General features: G+C 40.4%; 1 protein-coding gene across 2 annotated transcripts in view; it reads right to left on the minus strand.

Moving 5' to 3' along the window:
• LOC128739138 (dnaJ protein homolog 1) overlaps positions 1-21,478 on the minus strand; it is a 124,521-nt gene that overhangs the window by 30,126 nt on the left and 72,917 nt on the right. The window contains exon 3 of one of the 2 annotated variants that reach the window (XM_053834534.1): positions 16,904-16,959. The exons of the other annotated variant lie outside the window; for it this stretch is intronic. The gene's annotated coding sequence lies outside the window, so the exon portion shown is untranslated. The remainder of the gene's footprint in view (positions 1-16,903; positions 16,960-21,478) is intronic. 2 annotated transcript variants of the gene reach the window in all.

Here is a 21,478-nt window from a genome sequence, read left to right on the forward strand (position 1 = left end):
CTTACGAGCGAGAGTAACCGAATCTGATCGTCAGCTAGATCACGCACACTTGGTTCCGTAGACGGTTTGGATATGTGAGCACACGTGAGCGCACCGAAAGATCGTGAACCTCTCCTGTGTGTCCGGTCCGGTGCCTGGTCCATCGTTCGTTGGACACTTCACTGGCGAACGACTGCGCTAATAAGCTAGAGCGACACGGCACGGGTGTCTTGTCGGACAAAATGTGCGGGCGGATTCGAATGTGACGGTCACGGCAGAGGGTATGGTTTTCAAGGAAAGCCGTTGGACGTTTGCTCGTTGGGTTGAATAATTACGTCTTGTCGAGTTTACAGTGTAATGATACAAACAAAAAAAACACGAAAATAGCGTTAAATTTAGATTTCTTTTGATTTGATCGTCACTGTTTTATATATCTGTCAATCCAATAAGTGTTTTGAGTGAGGTTTATGTTATAGAAAACATTGCTTTTTGCGTTTGTTTTGCTATGTATCGCCATTCAATATCGCTGCTTAATTGTTTGTTTATATCTAAGGACAAACGGCTGACAGGGAATCGCAATAAACTATTATGTAATATGAAACTTCTACAACAAATTAAACATACCGGTTCACCTGAATAGAAAATTGTTTTGATGTTTTGATATTTTATTAGGAGTTTAATTTCTTGCTGTTTTGCAACATTTTGGTGTAAAAATGGTTACAAATGAATCATTCAAAACTTTTTCCCATAATTCTGGAAAAACTCAAATACTTTTTTTTTACTGTTGAACTCTATTACTAATCTGAGTTATTTTATGGTCTATTCGTCTCTTTTTCTACACCTATTAGTTGTTTTTTTTTTTTTTTGTTTTATTGTCTTCTATGACATTTTTTGTCGCTTCTTTGCTGTTTTTCCGTGTTTTTTCTTTTTTTTTTTGTTTTTTCATCGTGTTTTCGCCTACTTTTAATCAGATTTTCGCCAACTTTCTGTCGTCATTTTGCTGTCTTTTCGACGCCTCTTCATCTTCTTATTGCTCTCTATTTGCCGCTTTTTTGTTATCTTATTGTTGCCTTTTCACCGTCTTTCCTTGCCTCCTAGTTGTAGTTGACCTCTGCTTTTGGCGTTGTTATTACTATTTTCGGCGGCTGGTTGCCATTTTTGTTGTTATTTTGGGGTATTTTCGTCATCATTTTGTCGTCTGTTTTTCGTTTGTTAGTCATCTTTTGATCGTCGTGTCACCGTCTTTTTTTGTTATTACCGTTTCGTCACTTTTGCGCCATCTTTGAATCATCATGTATGTTGTCATGACAGCAAGAATGTTGTCTTTTCAGTGACTTTCCCCGTTTTTTGTATTTTTTGTCATTGCTTTGGCGTCTTTTCTTTGTCTTTTGGTTTATTCGTCTTTTTTCTGTAACGTGTACTCTGATAACTATTGCTGTTGTCTTTTTGTCGTTTATCATTTATCGTGTTGTCTTTGTCCGCGTCTGTTAGTCGCTGTTTGTTCTTGTTGGTGTTATTTGAGTCTTTTTTGGCATTTTTTCTCGCTGTTTTGCCGTTATTTTAAAGTCTATTTGTAGCTTTATCTGTCTCTATTCATAATTCTTTCGTCGTTTTTATTGTCTCTGTCGACATTTCGTCGACTTTTTTCGCCATCTTTCCACCTACTTGCCTACTCACTTTTGCGTCATCTTTCGGTCATCATTTCGCCGCCTTCGTCGTCTTTTTGTCGTCTATTTGGTCGCCTTTTCCTCCTGTTCTTATAGTTCTCCCGTCGTTTTCCATTGTCTTCCTCGATATATCTTTTACTATCCATATTGTTATCTTTTTGTAGCATTTTTAATTACTCATGATGGTGTCATTTTGTTGTCATATGCACTCTTTTTTAACATTTCTTTTCGCTGTTTTGCCGTTATTTTAACGTCTATTTGTCGTTTTTTTGTCTCAATTTATAGTTCTTTCGTCGTTTTTTATTGTCTCTTTCAACATTTCGTCGTCTTTTCGCCTACTTGTCATCACTTTTGTGTCATCGTACGGTCGTCATTGTGCCGCCCTTTCGCCGCCTCTTCGTCGTCTTCCTGTGGATCATTTGGTTTGTTTGCTGTTTCGTCCTTTTTTATCGTACTTTCATCTTAGTGTTGGCTTTTCGCCGTCTTTTGTCATCACTTAGTCGTCTGTTTTTCCTATTCGACGCCTATTCGTCAGCTGTTCTGCCTCTCTTTATAATTTTTTCGTCGTTTTTTATTGTTCCTGCAACATTTCGTCAACATTTTTGTCTCTTCTTACGCGTTTTTTTCGGGTGCTTTCATCAAATTGTTAGCATCTTTCATCATTTTTTCGTCGTATTTTCGCCTATTTATCATCACTTTTTCATCGGTAGTCATTTTGTTGCCCTTTCAACCGCCTCTTCGTCATGTTTTTGTCGTCCATTTGATCTGTTTGCTGTCTTTTAGTCCATTCGTATCGTCTTTTCGTCATCATATTATTGCCGTTTCGCCATCTTTTGACATCTTTTTGTTACCTTTTCTTCGTATGCAACGCCTTTTTGTCGTCTCTCTGTCTATCGTATTTCAGTAGTCCTGTTATGTTTTTTTTCCTTCTTTTCATCATATTTTCGTTGTCTGTTTGTAGTTTTTCAACCACTGTTTTTGTCATTTTTTGTCGCTATTTTCAACACCAACAACAAAAACAGAATTTTTTTTATTGTTTTGGGGTATATTTGTCGCCGTTTTGTTGTATTTTGTTTCTTTTTTTAGTTTAATTTTGGTCTTGGTTTGGTTCCTTCGTCTTTGTTTATTATGTGTACTCTGATGCCTTTTGCTGTCGGCTTCTAGTCGTTTTTGTTGTTGTTGACTTTGTAACTGCTATCAGCCGCTCTCTGTTCTTATTAACATCTGTTCTACTGACATCCTCGCATCGTCTGTTTGTCTTTTTTCATCGATTTGTTTTGATTTCTTTTTTGTTTTTTGTAGCGTTTTAGTTACTTTTGATGGCGTCTTTCTGTTGTCATTTTTAGTAGTTTTGGCTTTTTTACGTTGTTTTGCATTATTTTATCCTCTATTCGTTATTTTATTCGTTATTCGTTATTTTATGCTCTATTACCTTTTTTCCCTCTATTTATCTAGCTCTATCGTCGTTTATTGATGTCTCCTTCGACATTTCGGCGACATTTTTGTCGCTTCTTTGGCGTTATTTCGGTGAGTACTTTTGTCACCTTTTGTCTTTTTTCCTGGTCTTTACACCTACTTGTCATGGCTTTTTCGTTATTTTTGTGTTTTCATTTTGCGGTGAACGGCACCTCTTCATCGTCTTTTTGTCGACCATTTGGTCTATTTGCTGTCTTTTCGTCCTTTCTCATTGTCTTTTCGTCATCCTATTATTGTTTTATCAGCGGCTTTTATCATCTTTTTGTTGTCTTTTCTTCGAATGCGACACTTTTTTGTCATCTCTATGTCTGTCGTATTTCAGTTGTCCTGATACGTTTTTTATGTTTTCATCGTATTTTCGTTGTCTGTTCGTAATTTTTTGACCTCTGAACAGCGGTATTTCTCCCTTCCACATGGATATCAACAAAATTCAACAGAAAACATAACAATAGGCGAAGAACAGATGATTAAAATTCGAAGTAAAGACGACGAAAACACGGCGCAAAGACAACGAAAATGCGACGAGAAAATGATAAAAAGATGGTGAAAATATGATAAAAAGTTGGCGAAAAGAAGACGAAATATAACAAAAATATGGCGACCATACGATGAAAGAACAACGAAAAGACGACAAAAAAAAACAAAGAGCACATCAAAAAAAAACGCTTAAAAAGCGTGCAAAAAAGGCGACGCAAAGATAACAAATATTTACAACAAACAGGACAATAGTGATATTGTCGACTATTTTATTCCGTTTTTGTTGTTGTTTTGGGGTAGTTTCGTTGCCACTTTTTTGCCTTTTTTGTTTTTAGTTATTTTGACCATCATTTCGTCGTTTGTTTGCTGTCTTTTCGTCACATTTTTGGTCTTTTCTATTGTCATCCTGTTTGTTGTCGTATATTTGTTATCTTGTCGTCGTCTTTATTCGCATGCTTTGTCACCTTCCAGACCCTTTTTAAACGTCTTTTTGTTGTTCTCTTTGTTTTATGGACACTGTTTTGTCGTGTTTTCGTTGTTCTTTCATCGTATGGTCACCATGTTTTTGTCATATTTCGTTTTCTTTTCGCGAACTTTTTATCGTATTTTCACCATCTTTTTATCATTTTTTTCGCCACATTTTCATCGCAAAAAGTAATCGCAGTAAAGACAAAGAAAACACGGCGCAAAGACGACGAACTTTGCGCCGTGTTTTCTTTGTCTTTACTTCGTATTTTAATCATCTGTTGTTAATCACCGTATTGTTATGTCTTCTGTTGAATTTTTTTAATCTCCATGTGAAAGGGAGAAATATGATAGGGGTCGCGATATGCTGGAAAATTTAATAATAAGCATTAAAACAGCTGTTTTCATAAGCTTGGGAAAAGCCTTATCGGGTGTTGTTTATCGCTTGTATGAGCAATCATCTTTGGAAACATAGTCAGATCTAATTCACTCATGTGTGCTTCGAATTGCAATTCCTTGCGCCAAAGTGTTCTCAAGTGAAGCGCCGTTTGTGGCGCGGCTAATGGTTATCCTTGGTCCGAACGACGGTGGTAGTTTTCCTCTCCAGGCTCTCTATTTATTTTGCTCTTTATTCGCTAATGGCATTTCGGTATCCTTAATGATCGGTATCAGTTACATTTCTGCCCGTTCTATCCCATTAGGGACAAACTCATTAAGCTAAATGTAAACATGGCCGAGCGAGCTGCTTAACCGCAAGCAACATTTTTTGCGTTCCAGCTCGAATTAATTATCAAAACTGCTCCTCCCAGCAGCATACTTTCGCAGTGCAAACACAAAACGAGAGGCAAGCAAAAAAATATTTACTTCAATAACCACAAGAATGCTACATAAACCGCAGAGCTTGGTCCTGGCCCGGTTTGGTTCCCCCCGTAGCATTTGTTTCACCCTTTGAAGGAACCTGCCGCTTGCCCGGGCCCGGCCACGCTGCTGCGGGAATCGTTTTTCGTCCACCGGGAAAAGCACTTTCCATTCGTACTCATTTGGCTTAAATCAACTTAATTTAAAAATGCAAATTTTTCCGGAGAAAATCACAATTCGTAGTTTTCTTCCCGGAGAACAGTTTCCCCCCCCCCCCCCCCCCCCCCTCAGTGCAATTTAGTCGGTCAATCCCAAGCCCGGAAAAGTTAGCAAGAATGCGAATGTGATGAGCTCACATCCAGAACCGATTGCACGCTGCTAGCTGGTTGGCTGGTTATGGTTGGTTACGGTTGGTAAAAGAAAGCGCACGGGGAAAATGGTAAAGCGAAAGATTCAACAACTAACAACGGAGAGAGATAATCATGGAAGCGATGTGATTTTCCGACTATACCATTCGAGGTGCTGCAAAAGAAGAGCTGGAGTGAACAAAGTGGAGAGACAATGAGGGGTCGGAAGAGAGTCCTGCGCGACTTTCACGTAATGCAGTGGCACAAGAAAACAGGACGAACGTACGAGGAAATGCATTCTTAGAAAATGGATTCAGCAAGGCGTAAAATTAAGCTAAATTGCATGCGCATAATCTGGATTACAAATTTATGCACTTTTCTCATTTCCCTACTGGGAACTGTACGGTGTACGGAGCAGTGTTGGACGTACCGTACAGTGGTGGATTATTAATTTTAATTATAGAAAACCTGCTTTTTATGAAATATCAAAGAGCAGAAGAACTTCGCTAATTAACATCTAGTGTTTCAGTATTTCGTAAGATATTTACAAATGTTGTAACGTTTGTATAATTGAATTTATCCACAATAATGTGATGTTTTGAAACTTTTTGAAGATGAAAATGGAGTCAAATCTAAGCACTTTCCAACGCACAATGTTACCATTTGAAGCAGTTTCGAGGAGAAAAAGAAAACTGCGAACAACAATTTCTACGTTAATATTTCTTCTAACATTTGTTATCAAGCTTGCGTCAGCCAACAGAAATATGAACCTTAAACTGTGTCCTTTTTGCTTTACATAATTTGTTAATTTGATTTATGACATTTATGTCATTTGATTATGTCTATGTGAGCGTTAAAGTCTAATATATAGAAATAGAAAACGCCTAATAACTAAAAGCCTGTCGTAAAACTATGATAAATGAGAATTCAAAATATTTTCCCAAATCAAATTTCAGTGTAGTTTAATTGCAGCACTCGTAATCGTCATACCATGAATGCCAATTTTATGCAAAGCACTGCATATTTCATGTAATCCCAATCACTTTATCTGTGTAATGCATTAGCAAAACAAATCGATTTTTTTCCCCGCTGGTTACGCGTTTATCACTTTTCACCCTATCTGCTGCCCGAAAACCGGTGGAATGTACGCTGAAAGATGCCAGAACCGTTCCAGTTCGGGTACCATTATTTCACGAACCACGACCACCGGCAGAATGCTAACAGCCAATGTAAACTGACAGCGCACTCCCAGTGACAACAGATTTGTTTGAGTGCCATTTTTCACTAAAATTGAAAAACCCTGAAGTTTGCGAGTTCCATCCCCGCGCCGCTCGTTGGAAACTCTCAACCCACGGCACACAGGCACCGGGTGGGGAAGAGGAATGAACTGTCGCCGTTGAGTTGTTGTATGCAGTAAAAAACAAAAGGCGTCATTTTTACAGTTGTGACGCAAAACGAAGCCATGATATCGGCTAAGAAAAACGAAACTTATTTTTTCGGTGCAGGGGTTGAAATAACTTTGGTTTAGTTGAGAATATTTTTCACATTACGTGGTTGTATACGATTTGATTTCACTCTGGAGTGACTCAGCTGGATAATTTTAAAGAAAACAAACACGTTTTAAAAATTTTGAAAAATGATCGAAGCTCAGCAAATCTATTAATTTGCAATTTTTATTTTTCCACTGTAAATTATTAGTAATGTACCTTAACCGTTTGATCCCAGCAAACAAGATCTCCCCTACTACATCGTGCTGGCTGGTGAGAAAAAAGAATTACGCGACAGCTTACCTTTTTCCACATTCGTCCTCAAAAATGGATTGTAGAATGGCAATCATCTTCCAGGAAGTAGCAGAAAAGGACGAAGACGACGGCAAAACAAATTCCATAGGAAAACATTTGCGCTCTGTAGTTTCGTTTCCGACATTTTTCGCAGCTTTGTTTTGCCATCTCTTACGCTTTGTCGCGCTTTTCAGTAAGCAGAAAGTTATGACAAGTGGCTGACAGTTTTTTTTTTCGCTCAGCTCTGCTCTGCTTTGCTCTGAACCCGACTCGAGCAACGAAAGCAGAGCCGTCAAGTGCTCTGTTCAATTTAAGGAAAGTGTGTCGTAAACAAAGCACAATGAAACTTGAAACCGTTCCGGAAGTGCATCCTTGTTTGAGAGGGTGAACACAAAACTGGCGGCAACCGAGCGACGACGATGCCAAGTTTTGAGGTAGGAACGGGACACACACGTATGTCATATCGAAAAGAGTGGCTCCCCTAATGGAGCATGCCGGTGGTTTGTAGGTACGAGGACAGCATCTCTTGACCCCATCAATCCGTACTGTGCGGTTAGTTAGAGGGGTGGTCAAATTATTAAATTGTATAACTGGCATTGGGCCAACGACAATAACGGCAGAGAGAATAGTTTCGGTCAAAGTGTATTTCAAGCCACTGATTCTATTTTCTTTTGGTAAAATTGGGGCATTTAATTTTTAAATTGCTCTTTATAAATGTGTTTATGAAGTTATTTAAATAAATTTCTTGGCTAGCCAGTGTATGTTACTGATCTGCAGCACCATAGGAAGTTTAAAGTATATATTTTGTCGTACTAAATAATCAGTACACTGATTATATGTGCCATCAAATATAAGAGAATCGTATCAGCTGTGTTGTCAGGGATGGTTCGATCAAAGCAAAGCGAAGCCTTGGTGCTACATTCCGTTATCGTAACTTGTCCTTCAGTTTTTATACGACAGGCTTCGCAGCCAGCGCTCAGAATACAGGACAATTGCAGGGCCAGTTGCTACGATCCTGTGGATTCCAACAGCCTCTTCCGGCCAACATTCAAACATAGGACGCCTAGCTTAGTAGTGCATCATCATACCTCGAGGCCACCTGGGAAGCTACAATACAGCAACACTTTATTCAGCAAAATTGTAGATAACACCAAGTTCTACAAATGTCTCATACATAACTTTGTCAAACTTTGCGCGACTGAGAAGGCTGTCTCAGCAAGCTGGAAACGGGTTTTATCATGCTAGGCAGAATGCAAGATGCATCTGTTGAAGGTAAAAGGCCATTTCTTCGATTACAGGATCAGGAAGTTTCATTTTGGGACCGATCCCAGAGAATTGGCGGAAAGTAGGCAGATACCTAAAGGCAAATAATAAAGGGAAAATCATGCAAAAGGCTTTTAGACAAATAAGTCTGACGCTCTCAAGTTAATAGCGAAAATTACGGATAACTATATCCGCAATGAGTTTTTAAAGAACTGTCCGTTGCGTTGCATGGAAATCAACATACATATTAACACGGGCAATCTACGGAAATCGCAGTGCACTGCGTTGTGACATTAATTAGTTTCTCAATACCTCAAGAGACTCAATATCAAGTATCAAAAGACTGCACTTTGTGTTTTCCTTGATATTAAAGGCGCTCTGTATAACGCTGCCTTCGCCTCAATTTTTACGGCTCTCTTTCAAAACGGAATCGACTACAATGAGCAAGATTCAAGCAATGCTTTCAAGCTGAGAAATCACAGCATCATTGGGAGATACATCGGTCACGATTTCGACAATGAAAGGAAGTCCACAAGGAACTTTCTCACCCTTGCTTTGGTCACTGGTAGCCGACGCATTCCTTCACAAGCTATCGCAGCTTGGTTACAAGACTATTGCCGTTTAACTCAATGCTCTTCTGGCATATAAAAAGGGCCTCGCTGCCTAATCTGTACGGACCACGGGGCCTCGCGTTGGTTGCTGAAGACCAACAAAGCCGCCGGTAAGGACCGTCTGCCAGCAGACCTTTATAAACATAATCGTAATGTGCTTGCAACGGCTCTGCACTGTGTTATTTCAAAGATTTGGGAGGAGCAGAAACTGGCGGAGAAATGGATGGAGGGATGCATGATCGATCGCCACTACCGTGGCATGACACTGGTAAACGCCGCCTATACTCTTGCAGATCCTGTTACGCAGGTTGGCACCGATAGCATATGGTTTCCTAGGGAATTATCAGGCAGGTTTCGTCGCCCCACCTGCGGACCAAATATTCATCATCCAACATATGTTGCAGAAATGCCGGAAGTACAATGACTCCCACGCATCTTAGAAGAATACGAAGATTAGATCGAGTGTTTTTGTGCGTATCTCGGGGACAGTCTCGAGTCCGTTCGAGACGCGGAGAAAGTTGAAACAAGGTGACGGCTTCGACCTGCATACTATCCAACATCGCTCTTGAGGGGGTGATCCGACGAGCGGACATCGGAACGGCAAGCACGATTTTTACCACAAGCAGCCAACTCCTAGGCTTCGCAGATGTCTTTGATATCATAGCCAGGAATTTTGTGACGGCGGAGCGCATCTACGCCTTACTGAAAGTGGAGTCTACATAGATTGGCTTAAAATAAATTCGTCAAAAAGAAGAGGTTCAAATGCATGAATGGAAGACAAACGGGCACCTCCCACGGACGGTAAGCTTTGACGGCAGCGAACTAGAAGTGGTAGATGAGTTCGTGTATTTGGGATCAATGACGACCATGGACAGCAACACTAGTTAGAAGATCCAGCATCGCTTTCAAGCGGAAAAACGGGCATATTTTGTCCATCGTAATACGGTTCCAGAAGCATACGCCGCTGAACATAGCCGTCAATGTACAAAACGCTTGTTAGACTGGTAGTTCTTCATGCACTTGAAGTTGTGACACTGCTCACGGAGGACATACGCGCCCTTGCCGAGTTCGAGCGGAAGGTGCTGCAGACGAAATTTGGCGGAATACAAATACGTACGAATCACGAGCTACACGGCTTTTACGGCTTTTGAAACACCTGGTAAAATGGCGTCGAGTGACCCATAATCGAGTTAAATGGAAACAACCGCTTGTCACAGCCTGCGCCATCCCGGTTCCATCTTGCTGACGAAGACTCCACGAAATGACTGATTTAACGTGGAATACCAGCAAACGATGGAGCAGGAAAAAGAGCTTGGAGAAACTATCTAAGTATTGTCACGAGGCAGAATTTGACCAAATTTCCAGGAAGTTAAGTACAACATTGAGAGAGGAAAAGTGCCAAAAGAAGATCGAAGATCGTGAAGAAATAAAACTACTAAATATTATGGGCTAATGACATACAGGGGCTGTAGCCAAAGGGTTACTGAGTCTGGCTTGACAAGCGAATTGTCGTGGCTTCCAATGTTACTAGAATCAGGCCATTCGATGATAAATGACTTTAGCATGGAATTATTCTCAGGCCCCTCTACATATTTCCTTCCTACTGAATTCTGTTTACCAACAAAAAAGCCTCTTGCCAGGGCAAGTTGTAGGAACAATACTTGCGTGAGGTGCGTAATAAACTCTCTTGTCCAAGGGCAAATTATGACTTGTTCCACTACGTGGTTCTTGGACCAATCTCGTTCAAAAGGTAGTTGCAAGAAGTTGCGTTCGTTGCAAAATCGTAAAGAAAAAAACCACACACATACACACATCCTCATTTTGTGCAGAACGCTACCGACCATAAAGGGGTATGAGATGGGGAAGGCAAACGAGAAAGCGACCAACATAGCTTTTGCCAGCCCAAGCTCCTACCTAGCGCCTCCACGTGGCCATACCCGGTAATACTCGATTGAGTAGATAAGGAGGTGGTGCGATGCCGCGTGGTTCCCTGATGCAGACAGCTGAGCCACACGGCCTTGGTAGCAGGTAAGTATAATATGTTATTTTAATTATTTGTTTCGTTTTAGCTCATCAAGCACCTCCTATTGTAAATTAAGACTCTAACCATAACAAGCTTAAATAATGCACATGGCTATCGCAAGGAAAAATTAATTTAATTATTGGATATTAGAATGATGGAAACTGACGCAATTATTTTTCATTCGAAGGATTGATGGTGAGATTGTTCTATTTTTCCATTATATGCTCCATTGCATTTTATGATTAATATTTCATTCATATCGTATATTACTGGGTACAAGAACACCTATGAAGATTGCGTGAGTTTTTGCGCATCCTCTTCAAGTAGGTGGTCTACTAACGTACCCATTTCTACAATCGTAAGGACATGGCCAGGTGTATGGTGTACTTACGGGTACATCATATCAGCCACCCATGATGTGTACGGTTGTCTATGCTATGCTAACGCTACTTTACCGACCATAAAGCCCCTAGCTGGGCTTAGTTTAAAAATGGTACTTGCTTGAGGTATGAATGAAGCCATTGCCATTGCCATAGCCGGTCACAATCCACTGTATCACATGCTGTTTTGAAATCAATAAGTGATATGTGTGAGCACCTTTTACTCCCGACATTTCTGCAAGATCTATCGGATGGCAAAAATCAGGACCGTAGTGGCGCGAGTTCCCATGAAACCCGCCCGGTAATTCTCTTCGAAATCCTATGATATCGGCGACAGTAGCATAACCGGATCCGGGAAATCACCTTGCAGGTGGCGTTTACCAGCGTTATGCCACAATAATTACAGCAGTTGAGCCGATCAACCATTCCTTCGGTAGCTTCTCCTCCTTCCAAGTCTTGGAAACAAGCCAGCGTAGAGACGCTGTCAACGTTTCTCAGCGAACATATTCATAAAGCTCTGCCGGTAGAAGATTCTTACCAGCGGCTTTGTTAGTCTTCAGCAACTCGATTTGACTTCTTGGAGATCAGGTGCTCGGACATTATTTTCTTCCACGGGAACGCCTAGGTAAACTTCCGTTCCGCCTCCTTCTGGAAATTTGCTATTGAGACGTTCATCAAAGAAAAGTGATAGAAAATATAAAAAGAAGCAACTTTTCTGAAGAAATTAAACTTCTCTCTCCATCTGGTGCAGTGTCTGACCCGGAACTGGAGGCTAAATTAAGGAGCTAAAATTTGCTAATTTGAGCTAACAGTCTATAACTCGAGACAAGAGTGCCACAGAAAAGCCCATAAAAGAATGGAATGCAGTATTTTTTCAGCTTTAAGTTTTACAGTGTTACATCATTGCATTTCTCTGGTTCTGACAAAATTTCGAACTTAATAGAACTCATCATACCTTGCACAGTTAAAGATCGACATGTTTCTTTCACTTCGAACTTATTTCTTTAGCACTGTTGACTATCTCCCCGTTTCGCCGAAGTCGTTGGTTGACAATTGCCCAAAATTTTTCAATTGGTCGAAACTTCGGGCAATTTGGAGGGTTCATATCCTTTGACACAAAATCGACATTATTAGCTGCGTTCCGATCTACAACTACATTAGAGTAATGACAGCTAGCATTTTAAGCACTTTCGTCGACTTTGTTTTGATCTTTTAACGTCGTTTCAATTCCATTGTGTACTGCTTCGCAACGTGGTGAAATATTTTGCGAAACTTGCACCAGTTGTTCTCCATAAACGTGTAAACAAAGTAATACTAATATTTTTTTGAAACGAAGGTTCTACAATTGATGGAGTGACGATAGAGGAAAGTAGTGAAAATTTTTTGGGAATGGAGGGGAAGGAGTGAAAAGAAAGGGGGGGGAGGGTAATAGGTAGCTACGCTTAACAAGTTGTAGTTGTGACTCCTAGCTTTTATCCAGTGCTGGACGGTGCATGGGTCGAACCAAGCTATGATCAGAGATTATAACCGGATGCCTTTGAACCTTAGAGGTGCTGGACAAAAGGAGACTGCGCAACCCCGCTTATTAATGTAGCGATGTATCTGGTTGGGCTATTTATTTTCGACCGAGAAGTTTTAATCTAACTTGTTTTTACTTTCAGGACGACCACATTATGCAGGTCCTTGCAAGGTGACTTGCAAGGTACTGCGTGTGACGTTGTTCGTCTGTCAGCGTGTTAGCCGCGATTCTCAGCGCGGGTTTTCGGAGAAAGGGTCCGTTCCTATGAAATTGACCAAACTCGTGTTTTTAGTCTTTGACCTTGAAATGCGGTCAGGCATTAATAACGATGGGCCACCGTTTCAAAAAAATATTAATATTAATGCCTGACCGCATTTCAAGGTCAAAGACTAAAAACACGAGTTTAGTCGAAGTAAGTCGAAGTATTCAAAAAATTAGGTGTGAAGTGGCATTAACTGAATAAAACAACCAGTTATTTGTAGCAAGGTTCACCATTTTCATATAATTATTGTGATATTTCCAAAATTATTAAACAAACTACAAACGACACGATTTTGTAAAGACGAGAGATAGGCCTTATAAACGAAGGAAAAAAATTTGCGGTCATCTTCGATTTGGCCGCCATGTTGGATTTTATCACAAAATCGCCGTTTTCGCCATGATTCCTCCAACCGATTTTAATTTTAAGACCAGAATCGGAATGCTGAGCAAAAATGCTATAAGGAACATTCATAAGGAACAAGCCCCGCCCGAATGTACTAGCAAATCATATGGACTTCACTATTACTTTCGGACTTTCAATTTCTTTGGTATGTTGCACCAAAGAAATCGACCCGTATATAATTGGTCATGTAATCAAATTGATTGTGTAATGATTGATTTATATATTTGATATAATTAATCAGAATCTTCCCGCGAAAATTAGGATTTAGAAAATCACACGTAAATAAAGGCAAAAAAATACGCTCACACTTATTCAAATTTAGATCCGCTCTACCTCTGATATATGTTTACACAATACCATCTTCAAAATCAAGTATAAAATATCAATTATAATAAACTATTTTAAAATAGAGCATATAGGAAAGAAAAAAAAATCTGGCAGCGCTGTTGATAGTCGATTTCTACCGCGATTTTTGAACTATTTGTGAGTTGTGCCACATCAAAGCAAAAATGAAAAATGACACAACCTGTGAACGTGATACAGTACAACGTATACAGGTGTGGAAACGGCTGCGGAACATTTAACTCAATACAAAATATTATTCTTATGTAAAAATGAAAGTATCCTGAAAACCAACAAGTATGACTTCAAACCTATTTTTTCTAAAGTTCAACTAGCAACTGGCTGTAGCACTCTAATAATCTAATTTACTTACAGCTGTAAATATTTATGTTCCCCGCACCTATATATTTCTCATTGAAATGAGCTGAGACTACAAGATACATCAGATGCTGTCAGATTTTTCGGCCGGCGTATGTAAATTATTACAGATGTCTAATGAGTACATACAGACACAATTTTCAAAATATTTTCTATAAAAAGAGTACCTGTTACTTTCTGTTATAAGTGATTTCACAGAAATACCATGAGATAATTTTGGATAATTATTGTAAGAATATATATTTTTTAACAACATGAGAAACAGCATTTATTTACATACTCCTTGAATGCTGTTTCTCATTCATACCTATCAATTTTTTTCCTGAAAGGTCGAAACAAATCCTTAAGATTTTAGCTCGGTGTAAAGCTGGTTGATCAATCCTTCATACTTCAGTCCGTAAGTGGATTATATTCTGCATCTTTTCACCAAATATACACACGGACCTGGTTTTAAACCGACGAAAACCATTTTAAAACACTAGAGCACAAACCGTCACTTCAACAAAAAAAAACCGTGTTGCCAGTCCATCGCTCTTTTTTCTTAGCTTTCTGATGGTGGTATTAAAATAAAAATAGGTTGATCATGGCGAAAATGGAGATTTTTTTTCATTTGAAAGCCCTGTTCTTCTTCTTTACAGAACCGGGCCATTTGTTAGTTGATTAATGGCAAATTTATGAAATATCACATGTTATAGATCTCAAGGTTTGCTCAAAATTCTACTTTTTTTGAAACTGTAAGGCCCCTTGGTAAACGAAGGGTCCACTATTTCAAGGTAGCAAAAGTGTAATTCCTGTTTTTAACCATTTTCAACCAATTAAGCGCAAAATTTCCAATATTTGAAGACCTCGTGTCAGTAGTGGCTCTTTTTCAGCAAGAATTACTCATTGTTCTTCGCAATCAACGAGGAACTAAAAACACGCTGAACATCGCATGTCTTTAGGAAGTTCTACTTTTTGCCTAAACAGACACTACTAAGGGAATTCAACAACGCATTCAAGCTGGAAATCGCGCCTTATTTGTCCTGCGCAAGACTCTGGCCGAATTTGAACGAAAGCTGTTGCAGACGATTTCTGGCAGAGTACAAACGGAAAGCGTAGACTGGCGCAAACGCTATAGGCACAGGCTGGTAATCCAGGACCATGTGGAGTGGAGAGGTTGTGATATGGAGAGGGACGCTCCCGCGAGCGTGAGCCAAAATATCATTAGAAGAAAACGAGGTGGAGATGTTGACCCGTCCTCGACGGCCTACAGACAGGTTCGCGATTCAGCGCAGAAGTTCGACAATTACTCACTCAATAATTACTCAATTATTAGGCGATATTTGCGCAAAGTATAATAGGCCTGTAAGGTGGGATCGAAAGGGTGTTTTAGCAATGGCCGACAACACATCACAGGCCTGATAACTGCTTACCGATCTCTATTGTCCCTTAGGTTCACCACCCCATGACTGTGTTCGTTTTCCCGAATCTACAGCTCATCTTGTGCAGATTAGTGTCGCTCAATCTGTTTGGTGAAATAGCAATTTTATAGCAAAATTGGGGAAAAAACAGCCTGGTTGCCGGTACCAACCTTGCTAATAACACTAATGGGCTTAGGCCACCGATTCCCAGCCTAGCTGCACTTCGTTAATTCACTTCCGTTTGAAGCCAAGGATCAATTTCTAACGCCAATTTAGCTGGATGGCCTCGAAGGGCACGGTTAATCGCAGCTCACACTTTTCTCAGGCACTAAAGTTGGGATTGCAGAGCCGATTTAACTCAAACGCCTCGATCGCCTCGATGGGCACGTTTTAACTTTGATCGCACTGTTAACTGCTAGTTTGAGCGATCATCAACGGAATGATCTTGCTGGTGAGTTCTATCGGTCACATGGTTCGATCTTCGATCGGTGGTATCAAGATCGTGTGAGATCGGTAGTGAGAATTGAGCGTGCGGGTGGCATCCTTGCAGTTCTCAAGAGTGTTATCGGGACGCGATGTTTTTCCTCTTTCGCAATCCCATCTGCTGTCTGTTGGAGATTAGAGATCGCCCTGTGATTGTCTATCGGAGCACATTTTCGGCAAGCAGCAACTTGAGTGTATGTCGTGTTGTTCTGTTGATCGTGTGCTGAGGTACATTGGGGTAAAATAAATGCTACATTCAATTTGTTCTAGGGGGAAAATAACCATTCCAAGGCAGCGGTATTAAATACTGTCGCACGCTGCCTTTGAAGCGGGTGACAAGCTATCAAGAATTCTATGGCATGAGACACTCAGGCAGTAGACTCAAACCTGATAAAGAAGACAACGAAGATTTTTAAATAATTGCGGTAAATTAGCTCGCTTTTAAAACCAAGTGAGAATGTAACAAAGTTGAAAAAGATGGAAAACAAAAGTGGTCCCGAATTGCTACCTTGCAAAACACCAGACGTATTAACATGTGGTGAAGAAATGCATTGACCGTATTCGAAACAGCAAGAAGGCTGGTTCTCCCAACGTACGATTTTTAATTAGAGGTAAAGTTTTCGACTTTGATTATCAACTTGAATAGAGAATAATTTGTATTCAGTCGAAACGATTTCATATTCATAAGACTATTTTGTAGAAGCAAAAACTTCAAAGAAACAAAGCAAAATTAATACTTGACATTGTTAACAATCTAAAGTATCCTCATTTTGCTATATTAGCTTCTTACCTTGCTGCTACCACACATACCAGTTGAAGTAATACGCGATAAGCGACGAAAAGTACCTGAAAATAGAAAAATAATTACATACATTGTGAATGAATCAATATAAACAAGCTCATAAATGTTTAATTTTCAATAATTTAATAATGTCAAAACAATAACCAACCAGACAGCCAATGACACCGGTCTGCTACCAGCGCTGCTTTTATTGCCAACGGCACCGAGAACAAAGTAAACCAGAATTGAAAAATCATACCATGATATGCACAAATCGAAAAAAAAATCTTCGCGCAGCTCCACTAAAGCCGGCCTCTTCGCATTCATCGTGTCAATAAATTATCACAATTTATTGTGACATTAGCTGTCGCAATTAATCGTGTTTCCTGTTTATGGTCAGTGTACTCATTGTTCGAATTTTACCAATGAAACAGTGAAATAATAATAAAAGAATGAAATCCCGCCTGCCGAACAGAAATGTATCAATTGTTACGACGGCAATCAGCGACAATCGGTCGATGTAATGGATTGTGTCGATTTGCATTGGCAAATAAAATTGTATCCAACTGACTGCAAGACATGCCAGGACAATTTAAATCTGCCTTTCAAGGCCGACTTCCGATTCTGGCACTTGCAATATAGTATGAATCATTGCGCCCATTGAACTCGCTCAAGTAAGCTCCCAGCTCTTTAAAACAAAAGATGTTATTCAGGAAAATAAATTCATTCTAAGCCTGTCAGAAACGTCTGCCCTCTCGTTATCTGGTAGATGATTCCATTCCTATCGATTTTTTAATTCATTAACACCAATGCTGAATATTTCACACATCAGCAGACCACAACTCCATTTAGAGCCGACGTCCGAGTGGCTACTTGTTTAACCCACTTTCGGTCAGTACCACTTGGACCCCGTCAAGCTGCTGCTGGTGCCGGTGCTGCTGCTGTTGCGGTTAACCACTGGCCATAAATCTCCTTAAGAGATGAATGCATTCGTTCGATATGTTCGACACCCCAGACGCAAAAGAGAAAACCAGACCTGCCCATACCGTTCTCATCGGCTGGCTGTGGGTTCTCGGGGTGGTTACACCGTGCCGCTTGCTACCATCACCGACCGCAAACGGGTGAAACAGGACTGCTTTTCTCACGGTCGATCTAGAGTGGGAGCACGGAGGAATGGGGCGTATGACGAGTGCACAATTGAACTCGCAGATCGGTGCAGTAAAAGTGATTCAACAATGGGCAGACTCATTCGAAGGATACATAGCAAAGAAGGTTAAATGAGGTAATGAAAACCGTAAGGAGTCGTACCCGTCGTGACTTGGCCAGGATGCAATCATGTGTATAAAGCTTGTGATTAATTTATGACTCTCTGGGGAGTGCACGGCTTGACAAAAATGTCAAATGCGTGCCACAGAAAACAAATGATTATTACAGGTAATTAACATTGAACAGCGAATAAGATTTTATCTGTTAAGCGAAAAATAAAGTCTCTGCGAGACTTACTTTCTATAATTCCCTCCAATTATTTCACAATTTTGACCAACAGCATCCAAGGCCAAGAAGCAAACGAATTCAAATTGTTAGAGCCATAATTGTTATATCACGGAAACTACAAAAACTTCGTAGAAATTTCATCAAACTTAAACGTTCCCATGCGTGTCAGCTTCCGCTGGAGAATCCACCTTTCGTACATAATGCACGTTCGCTGCATGGGATTATGGTGCTTTTCCATCTGCCAGAAGCAACCGCACACAAATCCCTCTTCTCAGCGGAATATTATTTCATTCACCGTAATCTTCTTATTACATATTTCATTTCGAAAATTTATTCTCCAACTGAACTGCCGCCTTGTCGAACCAGCAGCGCTCCAGGGCTCCGGGAGCTTTTCAACCATCCAAAGGCAGAGAAGCCTTTCGACTGAGCATCCGTTTTGCATATTCGATTTGAATACGGAAACCCGGAAAAGCTACCGAGAGCCGTTGGCATCACCTGATCCAGGCGGCTCTTTGTGAATGATTTACCACCTTTGAAGCTGTCAGGGAGGCGAAAAAGACAGAAGACGGCACACGTACAAATGCGATGAAATCAATCTCCTTCATCCGTGCTGAACTGCAGACCAAATCGCTATCAATAACACTTCATCGTTTGCATTTACATCGGAACGAAAGTTGTCGATCGGACCATGAACGGAAATGAATTGATGCAAATATAAACCTCATAATTTATTTTGAAACGCTCCGGGTGCCGCATGTAGCCTACAACTAAATGCCTCCTGTCGACAGTTGTCAAACCAGCAGAAGCTTGGAAAAATATTATACCAATAACATATTATGAAAACATGAATTAATTAAAAGCTCCCTTTTATTATTGCAGGCTCTGGCATTGTTTACAGTTTATCTCCTATGCAGGTTCCGTCCCGGTATCCTATAGCGCACAGTGGGAAACCCCGACAGAAAACTCGCTCAGTCTTTTCATTTCATGTTTGAAGTGAAATTGTATTTATTTGATATGCTTTTCGAAATAAGCCAACATTTTGCTCTGAATGGCTTCACCGTGCCCCGCACTGTGCATATATCAGTGACCATCACCATCCGTACCATCATCATCATCATCATTGTATTTAATAAATCCCATCTATCACATCTCTCTCCATGGACACCAAAGCCACTACCGGTCGCACCTTTATTGAATCCAGCCAATAATGATGAACTTTGCCGTTGTTGCTGTGATTCACGCAACTATGTCATTGATCCTGGCCGGTCACAAAACCCGTGTAGAGCAGCACACCCAGGGTTTCCTGATGCCTTTATAACTTGTTTTTCTGATGCTGACGCCCGGCACCGCACCGCACCGCACCGGCAGCAGTACCAGCTAAAGCCAGCTAGAGTAAGCCAGCCGACCAGTCTCCAATTGTCCTCGCTCGTTCAGACGTAATTAATTTCATTCACCACCGGCCGCCGTCCTCGGGAGATCTACAATAGCCGCAGCAGCAGCAGCAGACAAGCGGCCGGCAGCGAGATGAATATCATGTGTAAAATACAGGGCTGACAGGCCGCAGTACAAAAGTACAGCCGACCGACCGCCCCCACTTTCAATACGGAAGATACTTGCTCTGTGCTCTTTATTTTGTTGTCCTTGAATTCCGTTCGGTCTTGAAACCATACAATGCATTGTATGGGAAATATTGCGGTTTTATTTAAAAAAAAAAGTATTTCAGTAATAAGTTTGCCATTTAATACTATTCATAAACATACGTTCTGTCTGAAAGTCAATGAACTGCCAATTACAAGATTTGGGGATTGTTAAATACCAAGTACAAATAAATAAATAGTAATCAAAATGGTAAATTTAATAAAGGATATCCTAAAGTGTTTTATTTATTGTCGTATTTTTTGTCTTTTACAGATAACCAGTACCACAGCCTAGTGAACGACTGTTCTCTTTGTTGAAAGCGGCTCATGACAGCGCCTGACCTGAAGCGGGCGGCTGAATTAAGAAACGTGTTATCTCGAATGCCAAGCGAAAGCCATGATGGCATCCCTATCACGAAAGTCGGTAGCGTGGCTCGAGTGATGCAACTCACTTAAATGCAAAGACTAATTAAAACGGCAAAATTTTGACTCGGAACATTCAGGAATTAACCGCAAAACATTCCGGTCAATGAGCATACGCCGCTGAATAAAGCCGAATTTTCTTATGAAGGGTGTTGCGAACTATTATTGACAAAGTACAAACGGAAAGCGGAGAGCAGCAAAGGCACATGATCATAAGCTGCATGCACTTTTAGGAGAAATATCCATCCTACAACTAAAAAAAAGTCGAAATATTACGGTCGCGAGTACGTCGGACAACAGTGCGATCAAGTCGCACCTTCGAGGACCTCACCAGTATCATGTGCATGACCAGTACCAGTACCAGAAATAATGTAATGGTGATAATGTATGAACTTCTAACAAAACCCGATTATGTTTTGTACACTTATAATTTACCCACCGAGGATTTACCAAGCGTACAACAAGGTAGAGCTTTAGATCGTCAGCATAAATTAGATGCCGGTCTGATGGTAATATCTTACAGACGTCGTTGAAAAATAAAAATAAAATGGTCGCAGATTACTTCCTTGTAGTACGTCCGACAAGTTCGCCAAACATTGTGATTCATGACCGCCTAAATTTACAGATAAACTGCGGTATGATACTAAGGTATGATTTCAGCCATTCAGGTCTCAGCCAGGTGGTCCACGCGATCAAATACTGCTTTTATATCTGTATCCACGGCATCAACTTGAGTTTCGTTTTCCATAACCCTAATGCAGTTCGAAGTAAACTGTGCTAATTTTATCGTAGTTGATCTGCCTGGTAAAATACATGTTGGTCTGTTGAGATATAAGCTATGGTTTCCCGGAATAGAAATCCTTCAATTAAAATTTTAAGCAGTTTTGAGCCTGCACAAAGAGACGTAATTCCTCGATAATTTACTATATTTTATTAGTCGCTTTTTTTAAATTAGAAACTTAACCGATTTGTTCCAACGTGTTTGAAATGTCGCCTGCACCAGTGACTGATTAAAGAGTAGGGTAGACTG

The sequence above is a fragment of the Sabethes cyaneus genome, chromosome 3 (genome assembly GCF_943734655.1).
Source record: "Sabethes cyaneus chromosome 3, idSabCyanKW18_F2, whole genome shotgun sequence".
In the NCBI taxonomy this organism is placed as follows: domain Eukaryota; kingdom Metazoa; phylum Arthropoda; class Insecta; order Diptera; family Culicidae; genus Sabethes; species Sabethes cyaneus.